This window comes from Astyanax mexicanus, chromosome 3 (genome assembly GCF_023375975.1).
Source record: "Astyanax mexicanus isolate ESR-SI-001 chromosome 3, AstMex3_surface, whole genome shotgun sequence".
NCBI lineage: Eukaryota > Metazoa > Chordata > Actinopteri > Characiformes > Acestrorhamphidae > Astyanax > Astyanax mexicanus.
The window spans coordinates 10,585,308-10,603,834 of record NC_064410.1 but is presented as its reverse complement, the minus strand read 5'-3'; the positions used below and the strand labels follow the sequence as shown (position 1 = coordinate 10,603,834).

The 18,527-nt window shown below is 42.5% G+C and overlaps 2 protein-coding genes across 2 annotated transcripts in view; both read right to left on the bottom strand.

Annotated features, from left to right (window-relative positions):
• Positions 1–7,280, bottom strand: part of cdc42ep1b (CDC42 effector protein (Rho GTPase binding) 1b) — a 31,772-nt gene extending 24,492 nt beyond the window's left edge. The window contains exons 1-2 of the mRNA XM_022662556.2: positions 7,107–7,280; positions 1,017–1,200 (exon numbers count right to left, since the gene is read on the bottom strand). The gene's annotated coding sequence lies outside the window, so the exon portion shown is untranslated. The remainder of the gene's footprint in view (positions 1–1,016; positions 1,201–7,106) is intronic.
• The window catches only part of LOC111189911 (GTPase IMAP family member 8-like), a 213,427-nt gene that overhangs the window by 13,938 nt on the left and 180,962 nt on the right, over positions 1–18,527 (bottom strand). The window lies entirely within an intron of this gene.

Genomic DNA, 18,527 nt, shown 5'->3' with positions numbered 1-18,527 from the left:
AGTGTACATGTATAGATTGCTGTCAGTCAATGGTTAATTTAGTGTTGGGTTTAAGCCCCGCCCTCTAGATAGTAGTGTTGTATTCTGTCTTCAGATCCCACTGTTAAAAATAGGTTGAAAAGTAAACTTTTAGTTTGTTTTTTAATACTATGACAGTCTAAAATTGCATTATATCACCTTGCTTACAGTTTTACAATATACTGCAATAAATATAATGATAAGCCCTGTATCATAATACATATCATATCACAAAGTTCTTGCCAAGATAATATATATTGTGTTTTAATATACAGTTCTGGAAACTTCAGTTTCTGAATCAGTTTTTTTCTGATTTTGCTATTTATAGGTTTATGTTTGAGTGAATTGAACATTGTTGTTTTATTCTATAAACTACAGACAACATTTCTCCCAAATTACAAATAAAAATATTGTCATTTAAAGCATTTATTTTCAGAAAATGAGAAATGGCTGAAATAACAAAAAAGATGCAGAGCTTTCAGACCTCAAATAATGCAAAGACAACAAGTTCATATTCATAAAGTTTTAAGAGTTTAGAAATCAATATTTGGTGGAATAACCCTGGTTTGTAATCACAGTTTTCATGCATCCTGGCCTGTTCTCCTCCACCAGTCTTACACACTGCTTTTGGATAACTTTATGCCACTCCTGGTGCAAAAATCCAAGCAGTTCAGCTTGGTTTGATGGCTTGTGATCATCTATCTGCCTCTTGATTATATTCTAGAGGTCTTCAATTCGGTAAAATCATTTTTAATTGATCGCTTGTTTTTTTTTCCAGAGCTGTATATTCTATAAAATATAATAGACAAAATCAAATGCACAAAATGAATACTGTGTATAAACATGCATGCATGAACTCAATCTCTAACAGAGTCCAGCAATCAGTGCAGAGTCATGAGATTCAGATTCACATGCACTAAACTTTTATCTGCATGCAAACTCTAAGTTGTATTTAAATATTTTAAGAGCTATTTTATCCACAACGGCCAGAAACTCACCGGACAGACAGACAGACAGACAGACAGCACAGCCTCGAGGACTCCTCAGTTAAGCCCGTCCTCGCGCTGGAGTTTGATGCTACAGTCCAGTGTGGTGTGTGGAGTTTCCTCACGAGCCCTCTGAGAAAGCACTGATGCACGCAAGAGAGCAACTGCAGCACCGCTCTCCAGACAGGGGGCGGGGCTACATCAAAGGGCACCAACCAATCAGAGAGTTAGCAGAACAAGACTGACATATGAGTTTCTCAGTGAAGTGGGGAAAAGAAAAAAGGAAGCAGAGAACTAAACTAAAAGGTTCCACAGAAGGTTCTCAGCAGTGACACAAAAAAAACACTATAGAACCATTTTAAAATCTCTTCATCTGCTGACAGATAAGAGTCACCTGACTTTACTGCATTCATCATTACAAAAAACAAAGATTGGTTAATATCATGGTTTAGAGGAAGGATTCAAAAAGCTATCTAAGAGATTTCAGCTGTCAGTTTCAACTGTGAGGAACCAGAGACTGTAAAAAAAGATGGGCGCCGTGTCTCCGTTCCCATTCATTCAATGAAAATGAAGCCAAAATCTTCCTCCATGTTGGCAATCCTGAGACCCGATTCTGCGCAGTAGAGACCAGAGGAGGGAGAAAGACTGTGGAGACCAGCCTACTCATTTAAATAACCCCGCCCCTTAGGGCTGCCTCGTGGTCACAGACTGCAGAGCGGGGCGGAGCTGACGTTCTGTTATTGGTCCCGCCCATAACCAGCCCTTTTACAATAACCACACCTTTTTTGAATAGAGCTGAATAACGTTTTAAAAAACGAATTCTGTGGGGATATACAAATTTAACAATATAAGCAGAGGTTACACTAGCTGTTGCATTTAAATAAAGAGGTAAAATTACAGTATATTAGAAAAAAACGTGATTGAATGTTGTCTGTTTTGCCATTGGGAATGGGTGGGGTTACACGGCTTTCTGAAACCGAACAGCAGGGGGCTCCCGACCTGCGGTGGCTTCACTTTTGAGAGACGATGCTCTGTCCAGCTATATACAGTCTATGTGAGGAACATAATGAGGAAATGGAAGACCTTAGGCACAGTTCTAGTTAAGGCCTGAAGTGGCAGAACAAGAAAAATCCCAGATAAGAAGCGGAGAAGTATGGTGAGAACAGTCATAATCAACCCACAGACCAGCTCTAAACACCTTCAATCTTGCTGCACATGCCACAAAAAGAGCTGCTTTAGGTATGCTAAAGCACATTTGTACAAGCCAGCTTCATTTTGGAATAAGGTGATGTGGACTGATGAAACTAAAATTGAGTTATTTGGAGGACGGTATGCAGGGCAGAAAAAGAACACAGCAAGACAAACACTTGGTAAAATACAGGGGGCACATGAATTCCAGTCAATAGCAGTAGATTCTTAAGAACAATGTTCAAGAATCAGTGACAAAGTTAAAGTTATTCCAGGGATATTCCGTTGGATACTTCAACAAGACAACGACCCTAAACACTGCTCTAAATCTACTAAAGCATTCATGCAGAAGAACAAGTACAATATTCTGGAATGATCATCTCAGTCCTCAGACCTGAATATTATTAAAATTCTGTGGTGTGATTTAAAGCAGGTTGTCCATAATCAGAAACCATCAAACCTGACTGAACTGGAGGTCTTTTGTAAAGAATAATGATCTAAAATACCTTCAACCAGAAGCCAGACTCTCATTGGAAGCTATAGGAAGGGTTTAGAGGCTGTTATTTCTGCAAAAGGAGGATCTACTAAATATTGATGTAATTTTTCTGTTGGGCTTCCCAAATTTATGCACCTGTCTAATTTAGTTTAAAGTATTATTGCACACTTTCTGTAAATTCTATAAACTTCACTTCACTTCTCACTTCTCAAATATCACTGTGTTCATCTGCTATATCATACATATTTACCTGAAATTGCTGTGATTTATAAATGGCACATCATGAAAATGATCAGGGGTGTCCATACTATATCTATACACAAACACATATTACAATATCTGTAAGCCAGCAGTGTTATGAGTTATAAAGTCAGTGAATTCTTATTGACTTGTTGAGAAATGATGATTGTGAAAGAATGACCCGGACCCGATCTGACCAGTGGAGCTTCTGAGAAAAGACAGAACACAAGAAGTACACAGAGGAATGTGTGTGTGTGTGTGTGTGTGTGTGTGTAACAGGCTGCATCTTTCAGCGTAACACTGAAGGCCTGCAGTAATTAGTTTGCAGATTGCAGTGTGATCCGTGACCGGTCCCTGACCTTACCTGACCTCAGTGACCTCTAAGTGACCCTGAGATTGCAGCACAATGCACAAATCATATGTGGCTCCAAATTCTAACACACACACACATATATTTCATATGGCCAGTCTAAAACTTTCTCAAAGCATTCAGTGTACTGGATGGGAGTAGTTGTGATGGAGCTGTATTGAACGGATGTTTTTGACATCTGTTTGTGTGTGTGTGTGTGTGTGTGTGTTTGTGTGGCGATGTGATCATGCTGTATGATCAGAGTCTGAGCTGGACCTGCAGAAACTGGATCTACACACTCAGACTAGAAAGACACTGAAAAAAAACCCAGAGTGACCACCACCCAATATAATCCTGAATAAGCTACTTGAATAATTTGAAAAAACTATTTATTCGAGATCTGAGTTTCCCAGGAAAAGTAAACGTTGTCAGAGTAATTAAACCCATTGTTTTATTTATAACAGTGTCACATGTCACAGCCAGCAAACAAAGAGTTGTCTCACTTGCATTCATGACTGTGAATTCACTCTGAACAAAACAACAAGTTGTTATTTTTTAAATCAGCAAATTCTCCATCTCCATGTCACACTTTAAGCTTTATAATACTGTTAAAACAATAGTTAATTCCAATTTCAAATGCACACAGTTTCCATCCTCTCTTTTTTTGTTGGGGGCCAGAAGGAGAAATATATTTGAAATCACGGGCCACACTCTGTAATGAAACAAATTAAAAAATATACCACTTTAAATAATACTTTATTCTGATTATTTCATTTACACACCATTTTACTTGACTTACTATCTTTATCTTTGACAGTGTTGTGTAAAATAAGATTTTTCAAATTGATGTTTAATTTCATGATGTCTCTTAATATTAAACTTCTTAATTACAGCAACTTTTAGACTCTTTGGCCCGTTTTTCTGCACTAGAAATGCGCACTCTCTGCTTTTAGACTCTTTGGCCCGTTTTTCTGCGCTAGAAATGCGCAACCTCTGCACTTTTAGACTCTTTTGCCCAGTTTTTCTGCGCTAGAAATGCACACTCTCTCCGCTTTTAGCCTCTTTTGCCCCGTTTCTGACACCTAGCGTTCAAACTTTGAATCTCACATTATAAAAACCTGCTTAACAGCGGGCCAACTTTCATTCTATTTCTAAAATACCTCGCGGGCCGCTCCAAAAAAGGAAACGGGCCGCAAATGGCCCGCGGGCCGTAGTTTGGACACCCCTGCTCTAAACCCAAACATAGTGTTTTAGTCAGAAGTTGTTTCATGTCTGAATATCCAGTTTTATATAAAACAGACTTCATTTATTTAGTTTAAACAACTTGCGAGGTACAGTGCAAAGAGTGCACCACAGAGTTTCCACTATAGTGTCCATCACAGAGTCTCAGAAACAGACGGTTTAGCTGTCAGCTCAGAGTCCAGAGCTGCTGATTAGTTTATGTAGAGACACATCAGATAGATGAAGACTCCTCTGTTCTCTCTCAGTATGAGAATCAACACCACACTCACAATGAAGCTCTCTCTCTCTCTGTCTCTCTCTCTCTGTCTCTCTATGACTTCCTCTCAGTGAGGCTCCTTTTTTCTTCTTTCTGCCTTTTTCTCTCTGTTCCTCCTCTTCCTCTTCTGACTGCGTCCAACTTAAACACCCCACACTGTCCAGCTATTCAGAGTAACAACAGCTCCACTCTGGACACGACTCAGACGCCCTGAGGGAGACCACATTACTCTCTCTGTCTCTCTGTCTCTCTTTCTCTCTCTCTCTCACTCTCTGTTGGATTCAGAGGGTTTCTGAGGCCGCAGACACACCCAGAGCTCTCTTTCATGCCCACGCAGCCCTAGTGTGTGTAGCTGATGCTGCAGTTTATAGCTTTAAACTTTTAATACCCCTGCAAAATTTAAATCAAAATGTGTATTTCTGAGTTATGTTTACATTGTATGTATGTAATTAAAATATGATATTATTCATCAATTAACATTTTATCTACTTCTGGTGGTTCTGAACTTGGCTGGTTAAAATTCACTATTGAAAAATCTTATATACATAGTTTTTTTTTTTTTTTCAAAATTCATGAATTCAAATCTTTCTGATTCAGAGAGCTGGGCTTTCCAGGAAAAGTAAACCTTTTTATAGTAATTTAACTCATTGTTTTATCAATAACAGTGCCATATCACAGCCACCAATCAAAGAGCTGTCTCACTCACATTCATGTCAGATACTTGAGTGAATCTGAACAAATCTGCAATTGTAATTAAAAAAATTAGCAAATTCACCCAAATCTGTATATTTAAAATGTATTAAATACCCGGTAAATGTGGTTAAAATATACAAAATTAGATACTTATGCCACATTTTAAGCTCCATAATGTAGTTAAAGAAATTACATTCCAAATTTCAAATATACACAGTTTCCCCCCTCTGAACCCAAACATATTGTTTTAGTCAGAACTGTTTCCATGTCTGAAATTTGCCCTTTTTTTTTTTAGCACTGGAGCTACGAGGCTAATGCAGCTAACAAGCAAATAAAACTTAAAACATACTGATTTGCACAGTGCTAACTAGCCTCGAACTGTATGAAGTTGCTCAGTAATTTCTTAGACCCCATCCACACAAATCAGGTTATTGTCAAGAATTTGCTTTTTTCTGCATTTTTTTAAATTCCTTGGTCCACACAGAAATGCTATGCCACTCAAAAACACTAAAATTAACATGCTAGCACAGTAGAGGCAATCGTACATCGTAAATAACATCAAAACACAGGTTAAAAATGAGAACTAACAAGTATACTGCTGAATAACATGAAGATTAAAAAAACAGAGCACAGCACTAATTTGTTCTGTAATATGAGAGTACTCATGTTTCAGGCTCATTCTGAAAAAGCTAAGCTAATGTAAACAGAAACAGATATGCGCAGATTCACTGTACTCACAGTACTGACCTGTACTGGGGTGTGTGTTTGGGGTCTCCATCATTGAATGTAGATGTGATTTCCATATTTTTCGCACTATAATGCTCACTATCAATAAAAAAAACGTCTATTTTCCTGGTCTATTTTCATACATAAGGCGCACTGGATTATAATCCGCACTATGCGACACTATTAAAACAGGGGTGTTGCCATGTTTTCCATCTAATTCAACAGGTCACCTGCTAGGTGGTGGTGGGGAGGTAACTTAATTTAGTAAAGCTAAATCTAAGTAAACAAAACTGTAATACGTTTATTTACAGTAACCTTTATTTCCAGATTTCCACTAAGGCTGGTGCAGCAGGATTAGCATTAGCACTTAACCGCTAGCTGTAGTGGGAATGTCGCCCGACAGAGCTACACTGAAGAACCCTGAGTGTTCAGGGAAGCCAGGGCAATATTAGCTAGTCGCTAATTTCATCCCGCATAGCTTGTTTTAACACAGTAAACGTGCAGGCTACAGTCCGATATACTCACCTCTGATCGGCGAAAAACGCTTTTAATGCTAATACTGCTCCAGCAGTGCTAGCCAGGGATAACAACAGGCTACAGGGCGATTATACTCACCTCTGAACCGCAAAAGAGCTATCACTTAGCATAGTTAGCGGCTAATGCTAATGCTGCTCCAGTCTCTGTGCTGGAGAACTAAACTAAAACTCCTGTATAACACTGCTTTACTGGCTGGCTTTACTGCTTCTTACAACCTGACTGTGAATAATTCATACATAAGGCGCATTTTTGGGAAAATTAAAGGATTTTATGTGCGCATTATAGTGCAAAATAAAAAAACGGTACATCCAGAGTCACTTCTTTCAGAGACAATTCTAGCTAGATGCATTTCTAAAATAACACCTCGCAACTTACACAGATGTAGGCATTCCCAAGCTGTCCCCTGTAGAAGCACTTCATGGATATACACTGCTGTCCCGTCACTTTTGTCATGTCGTACAACCCAAAACCTTTGGTGTGTAAGCTGGTTTACAGTGCACACACACACACACACACACACACACACACACACACACACACACACAGACAGACACATCATTTGTGGCCGTCTGCAGGGTTTTCAGGGATCATAAACGCTGTAAGTGCTGGTTTGAGGGAGTGTTTATGAGTGTAGTTACAGTCTGCAGTCTGAGGGAGGCTCTGTCACTCAGGAAAACATGTTTATAAGAGACGTAATTCTAGTTCATTTGAGCCTTATTTACATAAGCCATGTCTAATCAGTAAAACAGAGCAGACGAATGTAAACCAGAACAGATCACTGATCTAGTCTGAACCCTGCTGGTTCATTTACAGTAGTGCCTAAAAAAGATTCACAAATTCTACAAGTAGACAAATAACACAAAGATATTATACTTAGTAATTCATTTATTTAGATAAATTATCCAATATTACATTATTATTTGTGAGTGGGAAAAGTATGTAAACCTTTGATTTTATTATCTGGTGTGACCCCCCTTTTCAGCAATAACTAAAAAATAACATTTCCGGTAACTGTTGATCAGTTCTGCACACCGGCTTGGAGGAATTTAGCTCATTCCTCCATAAAGAACAGCTTTACCATTGGGACGTTCATCATCCCCTCATAATAACTGCTCACTTCAGGTCCTTCCACAACATTTTCATTGAATTAAGGTCAGGACTTCGACTTTGATGTTGAAAAACATTAACGTTAATCTTTTTTATCTATTCTTTGGAAGACCGACTTGAAAGAGAACAAACAATTTTTAGTTTTAAGTTTTTTTTTTTTACAGTGCTGATTTTTGGACCTTTAAGCCAGCAATGGCTGCCCACCGCTTTAGGGACATGTGCTCACTATATGTGTGTGTGCTAAATGCCATCTGTGTTTTTTGCACATGCATGGTCACTATGGTTGACTTGTCTATATGGGAATATGTCCTGGCCCAGCCCCAAACCATGATACTACCACCGGCAGGTTTTTATGCTGGAACAGACAGCAGTATTCTTTTTGGAGAGCAGCAGCTACATTTTTGTCTGATTGTGCTAATTTGGTGCTGGTATGTTTTGTAAAACTATAAACTGTTGAGGGCATTTTCCCATCTCCCAAGTAGGAGAATGATTTTGTGTGAAAGGGATGATATACATTACAGTATTACAAATAACAATACTTGTGAAATAGAAGTATATGATTATTCTACACTAAACATTGAGTTAATGCCTTTTATAATGTGTTAAATCAATCTGGTAAACACATGACACATACTATTTCAGCATAATTTATGTGTATAAAAGACTGTGTATGTGTGTTATTTATGCATGTGTATTCTGTGAAATGCTTGTTGTCGATGGTGTGTAACATGATTCTATGCTTTCTTGAACTGAGAGCATGAGGTTAGGGTTAAGAACTGGAATCTGAGGAATTGCTGTGATAAATCAAACGTGTGTGTGTGTGTGTGTGTGTGTGTGTGTTTAGTGATATTTGATCCTGTGCTAAAGTTCTGTCAGTGTACATCTTGTGGGAAATGCAGGGCCTCCACACACAGGGCACCAAAAAGATTACAACTGTCCTAAAGGTCTGATATAATGAAAACACACAAATAAAGCTCAGAGAATTAGAGATTATAGATATTCAACCCTGAGAATGTTTACACAGATGAACCAAAGCAATGACACCAAATCCACTCACCCCCTGTCCGGTGTGTATGTGTGTGTGTGTGTGTGTGTGTGCATGTGTGTGTGTGTGTGTGTGTGATGGAGGGATTTATTCATAGATCAGAGAATAAGATGCCAGTTTGAAACGCCAGAATGAATGAAAACAACAAAAAAAGCATATTGAGCAGGAGAGCCAAGAGAGAGAAAGAGAGAGAGAGAGAGAGAAAGTAAAACAGGATGAAGCTTTTTCAGACCAAACGGATTCCGTCTCAGGAAATGACTTTTACATAAAAACTCAACTCAGCCAACAACAATACCTTCTCTCTCTTTTGCTTTCTCTCTCTCTCTCTCTCTCTCTCTCCCTCTCACTCTTTCTGTCTCTATCATTGCTAGGAGACACATCAAACACCAATATGACAATAAAAAACTACATAATACTCTTTGACTTACTAATTATCATCAAGAAAACCATCTTCATCAGCACTAATCTCTGGAGAAACCTATTATAGGTAATATATTTCTCAGAATCCATCAGAAACACTAAAATTGCCTGAACAATTGGACAATCTAGACATTACTAAATGAAGGGAAGGGTTGCAGGCCAAAAAAAAAAAAAGAAGGATAGACGTCTGGAGCTGATTAACATAATTGATCACTTTGGATATCTTGTCTATAATGGCAAGCTGTCCTGGCCCAGATCCAGCAAATTAGGCCCAAACCATGATACTACTTCCACCATGTTTTACAGAGGGGATGAGTTTGTTATGCTGGAACAAGTAGAAATATTCTTTTTGGAGAGCAGTGGCTTACGTCTTGCAGGCCTGCCATGCTCACTATTGTTGTTCAGTGTTCTCCTGATGATGAACTAATAAACTTTAACAACGTGACCAATGTTAATCAATGTGACAAAAAGGCTTTTAGTTGCTTAGAACAGGGGTGTCCAAACTACGGCCCGCAGGCCATTTGCGGCCCGTTTCCTTTTTTGGAGCGGCCCACGAGGTATTTTAGAAATAGAATGAAAGTTGGCCCGCTGTTAAGCAGGTTTTTATAATGTGAGATTCAAAGTTTGAACGCTAGGTGTCAGAAACGGGCCAAAGAGTCGGAGAGGGTGTGCATTTCTAGCGCAGAAAAACAGGGCCAAAGAGTCTAAAAGCGGAGAGGGTGCGCATTTCTAGAGCAGAAAATCGGGCCAAAGAGTCTAAAAGCGGAGAAGGTGTGCATTTCTAGCGCAGAAAATCAGGCCAAAGAGTCTAAAAGCGGAGAGGGTGTGTATTTCTAGCGCAAAAAATCGGGCCAAAGAGTCTAAAAGCGGAGAGAGTGCGCATTTCTAGCGCAGAAAATCGGCCAAAGAGTCTAAAAGCGGAGAGGGTGCGCATTTATAGCGCAGAAAAACGGGCCAAAGAGTCTAAAAGTTGCCGTAATTAAGGAGTTTTATATTAAGAGACATCATGAAATTAAACATCAATTTGAAAAATCTTAGTTTACACAACACTGTCAAAGATAAAGATAGTTAGTCAAGTAAAATGGTGTGTAAATGAAATAATCAGGAAAAAGTATTATTTAAAGTGATATATTTCATTATTTGTTTTATTACAGAGTGTGGCCCGAGACTTCAAATATATTTCTCCTTCTGGCCCCCAACAAAAAAAGTTTGGACACCCCTGGCTTAGAAGTTACCTTTGGAAAGAGAGGGTGGTGCCATGATTAAAGTCAGGTATTGCCTATAGAGGGGTATAAAACATCCAGCATTGATCTCTATAGATGTGGAACTGTGTGTTCTGTGGAATGACGGTGCCATCCCACCTCTACTGAGACTTCCAGGATTCTCATGCATATTTATCAGAATGAATTGAATGTCAACCCATCGATTTTGTGAACATACAAAACAGCATTGATTTTTACTTATTATGGAATTGTAATCAGACAGCTAACATAATGCTTGTTCACAACCATCCCGTTCTGGATTCTTCTGCAGCCCTTCAGCACTAAACGTCCCTTAAATACCCCTGAGCTGTGGTCAGTAAGATTATCTGTCTGTGTGCTGTTTGTGTGTCTGTGTGGTTGGTGTGAGTTCAATGTGGTGTGAGCACAGTGTGTGTGTATGTTTCAGGGACTGAATTTAAACATGAAAGTTACACCCAGTGATTAACTGAAGCCACACTTCGGCATTGGGAGAAAGGCACAGTCTGATGTGTGTGTGTGTGTGTGTGTGCGTGTGTGTAGAGCAGGGTTGTTTTAGACAAAATGTTAGTATTTCCTTATTCTAGTGTAACCGCTGAAATCCTGCTGACCGTTAAAGACTGCTTATATATTCTGTGAGGTCAGTAAACCCTTGTGGGTTTACAGGCTGGATTATACCTTCCACTTCAAGTGCTGCACAAATGATGATGGATTGTGCGCGCATTCCCTGTGATAAAGACTTTTATTTTTTTTAGTGTTTATTTTTTGTGTATGCTCACTGTATTTCCTCATTTCTGCCACCAGCCTCTCTTCAAAAGTCACAGTTTTCTTGCTTGGTATCCTCGCTGGCCAGTGTGCCAATTCACATTTAAAAACTAGTTCATGTTGATTCATTTTTTCCCTTATTCCTATTCTTTTTGAATAGAATCCATTTTTAATACCCATCACCAGGCCATAATTATTGCTACTCATCAAGTCAAGTAGATTTAACTTAAATCACTTAAGTTTTTAAGATTTTATTTTCAATACTGCATATGTACAGAATATAGAGAATTGAAATTGTGTTACTCTCCTTCACAAAGTTATAGCAAAAAAAATGTTGACTAAAGTACAATTATATAATAAATAGGAATGAAATAGACACTAAAAGTACAATACAACAGATACACAGATGTGGAGATACGTAAGACAAGAAACACAAGACAATAGTACAAAATAAGAGTGACGTTGTACCAGTTAGGTATGATGGGGGATTAAAAAGAGAATGACAGTACCAGTATAAACAGAACCCATGTAAACAGTAGTGCAAATAAAGATGTATAGAAGCTTAAGGCTGATAAAAGTGATATAAGTGCATAAGAGTTATTTAAAAGTTCACAGTTGTATGGAGAGTTTTTGAACAGTTCCAGTACTGTATTGATTGGAGGGGGGTGGGTGTGGGGGGTCAGGATGCTGAATATGTGTGTGCTGGAGGCAGGGGGAGTAAAGCAGGGAGAAAGTTGAGCATCCTCGCAGCCTGATGGATGGAGCTGTTCCTCTGGTCTGCTGATCCCAGCCCCGAAACTCTGCATTCTCCTCCCTGATAGCAGCAGGTTGAAGAAGTGTAGTGTAGTGGGTGGTTAGAATCTCCTGCCAGGTGGAGAGCTTTTTGTATAAGATGTGTAATATTTTTATACTGATTTTATACTAAAACTTACACTCATTTCCTCAACATAATATCAAATGTTTCAGTACCACAAAGATAATTGTTAAAGGCTTTTAAACACCAGTTATAAACATTTTAAACATGCTCTGACTGTAACTTCAGCATCAGCTCAGCTAACAATCAGCACTCAGTAGCAGTGATGCTAGTTCCTTTACTGCATAAACCTGTTTACAGCAGAAAAAAGGAACTATATAGGCACATTGTATTAACTTTTTTAGCGAAAAACATTAATCTGCTATTCATATTTAAAGGAATAACCTTATTTAAGTTATAAATAGCTTTGGAGTTTAGGAATACATCTACACTGATGGGTGTGTTGGTCTGGAACTAAGGTGTGTTCAGGTACATTTCATGCCAATACATGCCAATGTTGCTATTTTGGAGGTTGAAAACACAGGTGTTTCAATGACTGTAATGAACCATATCCATATCTATAGGTTTGTCATTCCACGCACAACCCCTGCTCGTTAAACACACACACACGGATGTGCTGCAGAGCTCAAACTTGACTTTAATTCAATAATAAACAGAATAAAGAATAAAAAAACATTGCTGTTCATCTAAATGAGCTGCTGGAGTACCTTCAAAGCGTGAACAAGCAGGTCAGTATCCTCTGCTGAGATGCACAAAGCGCTGTGCTGTTAAGATATAAACACACCAAAGTCAGAGCACAAATATAGTTAGAGTGCACTGCCTCTTAAAGGGAATGAAAAGTGACTTATTGATTGGTTTATTTCACTTTACGCCCAAACAACACAGTGATTAATTTAGAGAATTAGTGCATGCCTTTTGCGCATGTTTGTCACGCCTGGCCCTGTTTCCTGTCTGTCCTCGTGCCTGTGTTGTCCCACGTGACCCGTGCCCCTGTGTTCTGCCTGTGATTTTCCATTACCTCATGTCTCATTTGTAGCTCCACCCCTTCCCCAGGTGTTTCCACTCCCAGTGTGTTTCCTGTTATGTTAAAAAGACTTCCTCTGTTACTTGTCCTCTGTCGGTCTTTGCACTGTCCCCCGTTGTCTGTCTCTCTGCGTTTCTCTGTCTCTCTGTGTTTCATTGGTCATTGCCCTAGTTCCTTGTTTAGTGTATATCTCTGTTTAGTTTCTAGTTCCCTAGTTTACTCATTTCCCTGTTTAGTGTATTCATCCTCTGTCTAGTTTAGTTTCTTGTTTTATTTTCTTGTATAGATATCCCTAGTTTATTCCCTTGCCCTGTTTTAGTTTATCCTGCCTAGTTTTATAGTCTCCCCGTTTGTTTATCTTTAGTATCTCTTGTTTGTTTGTTAGTTTTAGCTCGCCTCTGTTTCTTGTTTTTCTTTGTTTCTTGTTTACTTGTTTATTTGTTTATTTATCATTAGTCTCTCTCTCTTGTTTATTCCTAGTTTATATTCCAGCGTTTGTTTAGTTTTATGTTCTCTAGCCTCCCTCGTTTGTTTAGTTATTTTGTTGTTACGTGTTTACTTGTCTCTTTGTTTAATAAATTCTCACCCTACCTGTGTTTACATCCGCCTCCTCGTCTCTCTGCCTGGGTCAACCCCTGACAAAAAGACCGACCGCAATGGATGTAGCAGACTGGCACGCTGCAAGGAAGGCGGACCTGGAGTTTCTCCGTCTCCTGGCCGAGCAAATCCGGGGAGATGACCCGCTCCCAGCGCCTTTCCGCGGGTTGGAGCCCGTCAGCCCAGCTTCAGCGGTGCCCACCGAGACTCATAAGAAAAAAAAGTCTCGGAGGAAACAGGCCCGAAAAGCCCGCAAGGCGCGGGAGGACTCCCTCCGGAGCGGGGAAAATTTTGGGGGGGCGCTGGGGGTGTGTGCTGTCAGCCTCGGTCCTCGCCCCGAGGAGGAAGGGGGTGACTCGGATGCAGGCTGTGAGGAGTCCTTTCTCTGGGACTACTCCGATCTCCTCACACCTGCGTCCAGCGAGGAGGAAGAGGACTATCCTCCAGCACCAGCCCTCCTGCCGCTACTTCCTTCCACGGTGGCAGTGGAACCGCGCTTCGAGACCCCCTGCGCGGCGAGCCAGCCGCGGTCAATGACTTTCCCCGCGCTCCTCACGCCGGACTCTGCACGAAAGAGTAGGAATCCAGTCCGGGTTTTTACTTCACCCGCAGCTTCGGGCTCCAGTGCTGCAGCGGATCTCTTCATGCCACGCCCCGTGAAGCACGCGTCTGAGGCGCTGCACCCCATGATACGAGCGGCGGCCGCGCCGCTCTCCGAGATTTCAGCGGCGGCCGCGCCGCTCTTCGAGACTTTAGCGGCGGCCACGCCGCTCTCCCAGACTGCAGCGGCGGCAGCGCCGCCCTCCGAGATTTCAGCGGCGGCCGCGCCGCTCTCCGAGATTTCAGCGGCGGCCGCGCCGCTCTTCGAGACTTTAGCGGCGGCCACGCCGCTCTCCGAGATTTCAGCGGCGGCCGCGCCGCTCTTCGAGACTTTAGCGGCGGCCGCGCCGCTCTCCGGGACTTCAGCGGCGGCCGCGCCGCTCTCCGGGACTTTAGCGGCGGCCGCGCCGCTCTCCGAGATTTCAGCGGCGGCCGCGCCGCTCTTCGAGACTTTAGCGGCGGCCACGCCGCTCTCCGAGATTTCAGCGGCGGCCGCGCCGCTCTTCGAGACTTCAGCGGCGGCCGCGCCGCTCTCCGAGATTTCAGCGGCGGCCGCGCCGCGCTCACAGACTGCAGCGGCGGCGGCGCCGCTCTCCGAGATTTCTGCGGCGGCCACGCCGCTCTCTCAAGCACCAGCAGTCCCAGCTGCTCCAACTCAAGCACCAGCAGTCCCAGCTGCTCCAGCTCCGGCACCAGCAGTCCCAGCTGCTCCAGCTCCGGCACCAGCAGTCCCAGCTGCTCCAGCTCAGGCACCAGCAGTCCCAGCTGCTCCAGCTCCGGCCCCAGCAGTCCCAGCTGCTCCAGCTCCGGCCCCAGCAGTCCCAGCTGCTCCAGCTCCGGCCCCAGCAGTCCCAGCTGCTCCAGCTCCGGCCCCAGCAGTCCCAGCTGCTCCAGCTCCGGCCCCAGCAGTCCCAGCTGCTCCAGCTCCGGCCCCAGCAGTCCCAGCTGCTCCAGCTCCGGCACCAGCAGTCCCAGCTGCTCCAGCTCCGGCACCAGCAGCTCCCAGAACTATGTTTGGGCCCAGGCCCCGTATTTCCAGGCCTGCTCCTAGGCCTCCTGACTTTGCCCCCAGTTATGTGCCCAGGCTATCCCCACAGACTTTTGCCGGTCCTGGGCACCCACCTGTGTTTTTGGTTCCCCTGTCTCTCCCTGTCCTGGTCCCTGTATCTGTGCTCGTGCCTGTTCCTGTCCCCTGTGGTTTTACTGTTCCTGTCCCAGTCACCGTGTTTGTGTCCGTCCCCGTCAATGTTCTCGTCCCTGTTCCCATGTCCGGTCCCGTCCAGTCTCAGTCACCTGTCCAGTTCCCCGTCCAGTCTCAGTCACCTGTCCAGTTCCCCGTCCAGTCTCAGTCACCTGTCCAGTTCCCCGTCCAGTCTCAGTCACCTGTCCAGTTCCCCGTCCAGTCTCAGTCACCTGTCCAGTTCCCCGTCCAGTCTCAGTCTCCTGTCCGGTTCCCCGTCCAGTCTCCGTCTCATGTCCAGTCTCCATCTCCTGTCCAGTTCCCTGTCCAGTCTCCATCTCCTGTCCAGTTCCCTGTCCAGTCTCCCGTTCGGTCTCCTGTTTTCCCCGGCCTCTCCCTGCCGCCAGCCCCCGGGGTTTGTTTTTACGCGCCTCGGGAGCTGCGCGTTTAGGGGGAGGTTTCTGTCACGCCTGGCCCTGTTTCCTGTCTGTCCTCGTGCCTGTGTTGTCCCACGTGACCCGTGCCCCTGTGTTCTGCCTGTGATTTTCCATTACCTCATGTCTCATTTGTAGCTCCACCCCTTCCCCAGGTGTTTCCACTCCCAGTGTGTTTCCTGTTATGTTAAAAAGACTTCCTCTGTTACTTGTCCTCTGTCGGTCTTTGCACTGTCCCCCGTTGTCTGTCTCTCTGCGTTTCTCTGTCTCTCTGTGTTTCATTGGTCATTGCCCTAGTTCCTTGTTTAGTGTATATCTCTGTTTAGTTTCTAGTTCCCTAGTTTACTCATTTCCCTGTTTAGTGTATTCATCCTCTGTCTAGTTTAGTTTCTTGTTTTATTTTCTTGTATAGATATCCCTAGTTTATTCCCTTGCCCTGTTTTAGTTTATCCTGCCTAGTTTTATAGTCTCCCCGTTTGTTTATCTTTAGTATCTCTTGTTTGTTTGTTAGTTTTAGCTCGCCTCTGTTTCTTGTTTTTCTTTGTTTCTTGTTTACTTGTTTATTTGTTTATTTATCATTAGTCTCTCTCTCTTGTTTATTCCTAGTTTATATTCCAGCGTTTGTTTAGTTTTATGTTCTCTAGCCTCCCTCGTTTGTTTAGTTATTTTGTTGTTACGTGTTTACTTGTCTCTTTGTTTAATAAATTCTCACCCTACCTGTGTTTACATCCGCCTCCTCGTCTCTCTGCCTGGGTCAACCCCTGACAATGTTGCGCCTTTACGATACGAAAGACACACTAACATGCCCTAAATCCAGCTGCACAACCCGCAATTGACTGTTGCGCAATATATCGCTAAAATAGGGCCTGTAGTGTCTAGCTCCATTCACTCCTATTCATTTTGGATTCTTTCGCACCCTCCCTCTAGTGGATATAACAGGGAAATAAAAAGTGGGTAGTCTCTCCATAAACTGCTCTGACTTCGCTGTGCATTTTTTCAGGCAAAAGTAAATGATGCTCACATTCATGTTTATTATTTGTAAACTGAGTTGTTCGTTGAATGCGTTCAAACACATCACCGTCACTGGCACTGCTATGCAATAAGAAAAGTGTCCATGTTATGTCATTTTGGCTGCATTTTCCTTTCCAGTTTGTTGGCCAGTTACTCCATCCCTTCATTCTACACAAGAAGGATAATCGATATGATACAAGTGAATTCAGACTCTTTTTGCCACATTTCCAACTGCTGCTGATGCAGCACCATTGTGTAGCCAGTGCATTTGGAGGAAAGCGCAGCACCCCAGCTCTGATACTCACAGCTCACAGATGCCTGTGCTGACCAACAACACATTAGGAGTAATGAGGGGCGAGAGCGCCACCTACCCACCCAGAGAGAGCACTGCCAGTTTTACTTTCTTGTGCTCTCTCAGACTCTGGCTGCTGATGTTAAGCATAAGGAAACATGGGAGCATAAAGGAAAATGTCACCTCAGCTCTGATACATCAGCTCACAGATGCCTGTGCTGACCAACAACACACTAGGAGTAATGAGGGGTGAGAGCGCCACCTACCCATCCAGTGAGAGCACTGCCAGTTGTACTCTCTTGTGCTCTCTCAGACTCCGGCTGCTGATGTTAAGTACAAGGAAATATATGACCATAAAGGAAAATGTTCATGTTCGTGACGCAAAGATTGACCTATGCACAGAGCTTTGTTTGTACGGGAGGGTGTGTCTCGATGTGTGAAGTAATTTCTGCTGTCTTGATGGTTGTTGCTTTCCTTAGTGTAAACCATAACAAATTTCCATGACTCATTAAACAGACCTACGCATAGAGCTTTCATACAGGAGTGTGCTGCATGGATTGTTGCTTCCTTGAAAACATGTCAAGTATGAACATGTCAGGTATAAATGTCCTCTCACAGTGGACGTTACGGCCTAATATCTTTATAGAGCGACTGTTGTATTGTATATGAGGCTGCACACAGTCTGTAACACAGGAAAGGAATCAACTGTTTATTTTATTTTGTCCAGATTAGGTTGGGATTAAAATGTAGAAACAGACAGTGTTGTGCGTGAACGAGTTCAAAAGAACACGTTCATTGAACACGCTTATTTTTTTGTGAACGTTGAACTGAACGCAACACATTTTTAAATAAAGAACTTGAATGTGAATTGGTTCTGAACTTTGAACTAGTTCAGAATTAAAATTGTGAACTTTGAATGTGAACTGTTCACTTTGAGCATGTATGAACTGAACTTGAACTAGTTCAGAAAAGCTGTGAACTGGCACAACACTGGAAACAGAAAAGCTGAGCCTGTAACAAATTAGGCATATTACTGTTCAATTTTTGCCTGAGCCTGAGAGTAAAAATAAGCTAATCAGAGACAGAGCCTAGAAACTCTTTGAGCTTTGAGAAACTCAACTCTCTGTTTACTGAAGTTCTTCCTTCCTCAGCACTGTGCAGGGTGATGAGCTGTTCTTTGAGGAACAGCCTGTGTGTCTTCAGGAGGCTGCTACTCCTCTACGGCGCCTGCTGCTGGCGATACTAGGCTAGTTGGCACCTCAGTAGAGG